Raw genomic sequence first — 4,704 nt, forward strand, 5'->3', positions numbered from 1 at the left:
CACCTGGCATCTAAGGAGCACTCGGAAATGCTAGTTTGCCTAAATCAGAAGGATTCTGTGACGGAAAATTTGTCTTAAAAAAGTTAATTGCCCAATCCCAAAACAGATTTCAACCAATGAGAACAAACGTCCAGGATTGCCTAGGTAACTTAATAATAGTAACCTGCGGGGAGGCCACGAAGATGCCAGGGGCCAGTCAAGATCCAGTCTCATGTCCAACGACAGAGGATATCCTGGAAGACCAGGAGAACCTCGCAGGTCTGCGGTCCTAGTGGCTACTAACGTGAATAGCTTAACTGAAGTCATAACACCCCTCCAGAACTTCTCCCAAACCAATTTTTGGTCCTTAAACCGCAGAGCGGCAGTTCACCGGGAAACCGGATAAAAATATGGAACGCTTCACGAATTTGCGTGTCATCCTTGCGCAGGGGCCATGCTAATCTTCTCTGTATCGTTCCAATTTTAGTATATGTGCTGCCGAAGCGAGCACGCTACTCCCTCCGCCCACGACCTATATAAGGTTCGAAAATTCTCGGCTCTCTTAGTTAGGGTGACCAAAGTGTGGGCCTCTCCGGGAACCACGCAACGTTTGGGGAACTGCGGTGGCACGGTGCTACTCATGAGGCTCGCAAACGTGATGCCACGCGGGCTAGGCCGCGACTGACCTGCCGCGTTTTCCTGCCGGGTGGGACATGCAAATGAGCGCCGCGCCCGGAGCACCTTGGGTAAGAGGCTGTTCGCGGGACCCAGGCCTGGGACTGTGGGTCCTGTGGCCGTCGCGCGAGGCCCGCGGAGCATGCCGGGAGTGGGTAGCACGGGGAGCACCTCGAGGGCCGGGCGAGTGAGGGACAACGGGGCCGTGAGGCCGCCGTGGTGCGAAGAGGGCACGGACTGGCGCGACTGAGGTCTCTCCAAGGGCTTGTGAATCGGCTGACTTACTGAGCCACCTGGGCGCGAGGTCGAACACGGTATCTTCCCAGCAAAGTATGAAGGTAACGTCACCGATATTTCACCCGTGACAGAGTGGCCTTATGCCAGTCCCAGAAGACTTTGTTGAAATAAACTCAGCGACCAGCCCTCCAATAGGGCTGTAAGGCCAGCGACCAGCCTGCCACCAATCTAACCACTCCCTTCGGAACACCGAACACCACACTTCAGGCTCCCCGGGCTCAGGGAGCACCTGCTCGTTTCTCCGGCCTGAGTCCATTCTGCGCAGGCGCCACAGGGAACAGGGAAAGGCGTGCAGAGGAGCCCGGATGCGTGGCCACGCCCTTCACAGGTGTTTTCCTCCTAAGTCATCTTGGAGCAGGCCTCCAACCCACTGGAACACTGAAGAACGCGGTTAGGCGCACCTGTTTGACCTGAAAGGTAGATTCGAGGAATTACACTACGAGAGTTGAATCAGAGAATCATTCTTGTACTTCCTTTTACTTTCCCGCACCCTATCTCTGTTAGGACACAAACATTCAGGACAGACCTACCTGCAGGAATGCCAGAATGTTAGTATTAAATATTTTTATTTTAACTACTGCAGAAACCATACTGCCCAAGTCACGGCCTTGTGTATTGTGAAATGACGGCTAAAGGTGAAAGCCTCTGATACACTGTGGTTACAATACTCCATATATTGAAGTAAAACGAAGGGCATAAGTTTGACAGCGTTGTGTTAAAATGGCATCCTTAATAAGGAATATGGCATATTTATATATAAAAAGTGGAGTTTTGCTTTTTTCTCCTGCCTGTGGTCGTCCTACCCTTTTTGTCCGAAAATATGATGCAATATTTTGAAGTAGAAACCTGAGAAAGATCGGTAATATTGAGAAGTTTTTAAATTGGTATCCAATTTTATGTTGTACTAAAAGAAAGTAGTGTGAAACCATATGAACATTTCTGGTACTGCTGAGACAAAAATGGAGAACAAACAGCCTACAGAGATTATTGCTAAACCTATGTCTCCCTTTGTTTATTATTATAATCCTTTTCTTTCACAGCTCTTGAAAAGTAATAAAAACACTATGTTCTTCTCCCCCTCAAAAAAAAAAAAAAATTTAGGGAAAAAGGATATGCTGTTGAGTTAAATTACGTTACAAATAAAATATGCCTTTATATATTTCTTCTAATGGCTTGTCTAATAAGCTAGTTCTGATTTCAAAGCTATTAAAAATAGTAAATTGATGTTCAATTGTATGATTTGAAGAAATGTATCAAAACCCTTTCATGTTCTTGCTCTCTTTAGAAACCTTATAACCAGTTTATTAACAGTTACATGGTTACAGGAATCTATAGTTGCAAGGATGGTCAGAGTTCAAGGGTCATGAACTTAAGGTCTCTACAAATTGTAAGCTCCTTCAGTCAGGCTAAACTGCAGGATGACCACATTTAAACACTTTATATTCTAAAAAAAAAAAAAAAGTTGACATATACAGAACAAAAAGTTGAATCTTGGCAAGAAATCAAATCTTTTGGGGGGGGGGGAAATCTTTATAATGGCTTTAAATTACCAAATGTCATGCCACTACTGAACAATGTGCTGTTAAAGAGCCAGAACAGAATTTCTCAGGTGATATATGTTTGACCCCGTATAAAGCAATAAATACTCTCTAAACCCCTAGTATTGCTGAAATTCTTTTTTGTTGTTATTGTTTAAATATGTGTAAACATAAAACTGAGTCTAAACTCCTTATTCTTATAGCTGTTATAAACTCTAAAACTAAAGCAGATTTACAAACCAACTATAAAACTACAAATTAGTGCAAGTCAAATTAACATTAATTTATTGCAGTAGATGACGTGTTTGTCTGAAACTAAATCACCATCATTGGGTTTGATAGGGGAAAGATGTAGCCTCTGTTCAGTTCTATACTTGGTCTGTTTCTGTGTGGTGACAATTGCAGAGAATACTAATTCACATAAGTACGTTCTGAAAAAGAAAAACAAACCTTTATTTACAACCAAATTATACAGAAACTGGAACATACATTTTTTCCCTTATTTTAACATCTGTGAAATAAGGACACAATATACAGTAGTTGGGTGCTGACAGTCTATAAAATAAGGTAGTTCAAGAAAATCAGACCTCATATTACTACCCTGCTAGTGAGAAATCCTTGAATGCCAATATGACTTGATGACTCTGTGAAGCTGTATTATTTATTTCAACATGGAGTTAGTATAACAATATAACTGAAATAAGCACTAAATGTGTAATTAAATTTTGCTGAAATTTGAAACAAGAAAAGAATAACCAAAATTAGTTTTAAGTTCTTAGAAATTATTTTTTATTATTATTTTGTTTTGTTTTGTTTTGTTTTGCTTCAGTCCTGAGCTCTTAGTCAGACGGTTGAAGATAAAGACAGAACTAGGTCTCTCGTAGTGTTTTACTTTATACCTGCTTGGGACTATGTTGGCTCGTATTTCAACAATTGTTGGCAAGATAGAAAAGAACTAACAGAGAATCTGTATAGTCAGAAATGCCCTCTCACCCCAAAACAAGGCAGACACGTTCCTACAGCAAAACAAGTCTGACACAGGCATCACAGGCCTTGTGGTTTTTCAAACAGGCTCAGCACTATGTCTGAGCACTCATTCACTATGCCATGAATGAGGCTTGAGAATGCAGAGTTTCACAGAGGCAATTAGTATCTCATTTACACCATTTCAAAATTGATCATAAATCAGATTTTATTATTATTGCTTCAACTCTGTTTTCAATTTAGAATATTCAAATTACCATTAAATCTTTATTTGTATAGAATGTCCTGAAAGCATTTGGTTTTCACTTGGTACAAATACATCATTTATATTATTTAGTCTGCCTCTATTCATTTCCCATTAGCCTCTACAAAATAGTACATTACTCAGTGGCATGTCATTTTCATGATGTGAAATCAAAGTATTGATTTGTTAAAAACATAAAAAACTAAAATCTTGATCATTGAAAATGCTACTTATATTATCACGAGGAAATAGAAACTTTGCCTTCATAGACAACATAAGTATAATAACAGGTGCTGGCCATTGCTATCATTTAACTAGGACACAAGAACCAAATATCAGCCAATTATAAACACTGTCACATTGATGGTGCTTTAGCTCAGTAATATGAAATGGCAAATGTAAATGCAAATTCACTTTGAAATCTCATGGCAATACTTAGTTATAAGCTGAATATAACTTATTCTGATGTGTCAGATTCTGCTTATTTCAATATTTTAAGGCAATCATCCCAATAAGAACAGTTTATTTTAAAAATCCTGTAGAAAATCCTTTGACCCTTAAGGATCTGTCTGAAGACTCTAAGAGATTCTAAATATCAATTTGGGAAACACTATAGGCTGACATAGAAAAGTGTAATTTCTGGAGTTTGTGTAACTTTATATGCATTCTTTCTTTTAAAAGAATAAACCAAGAATTAGAAACAGAAGTTTCAATAGTCTCAAATCAATCAACATGATACATCATATCAATAAAAGAAAGGATTAAAAATCATATGATCATTTAAATAGAAAACCATCTGACAAAATACAACCTCCATTCATGATAATCAACAAAGTAGGTGTGGAGGGAACACACCACAACATAATAAAGGCCTTATGTGAAACATCCACAGCTAATATACTCAGTGGGGAAAAACTGAGCTTTTCCCCTAAGATCAGGAATAAGATAAGGTTGTTCACTCTCACCACTTTTATACAACATAGTACT

The 4,704-nt window shown here is 39.6% G+C and overlaps 1 long non-coding RNA gene across 1 annotated transcript; it reads left to right on the plus strand.

The window, feature by feature from the left end:
• Positions 1-589: 589 nt before the first annotated feature.
• On the plus strand, positions 590-4,420 carry LOC309867638. The gene is made up of 2 exons (XR_014313280.1): positions 590-2,412; positions 2,451-4,420. It is a non-coding gene; the product is annotated as an uncharacterized lncRNA (long non-coding RNA).
• Positions 4,421-4,704: the final 284 nt, after the last annotated feature.

Source organism: Mustela nivalis (genome assembly GCF_964662115.1).
Source record: "Mustela nivalis genome assembly, chromosome: 6".
NCBI classification, from domain to species: domain Eukaryota; kingdom Metazoa; phylum Chordata; class Mammalia; order Carnivora; family Mustelidae; genus Mustela; species Mustela nivalis.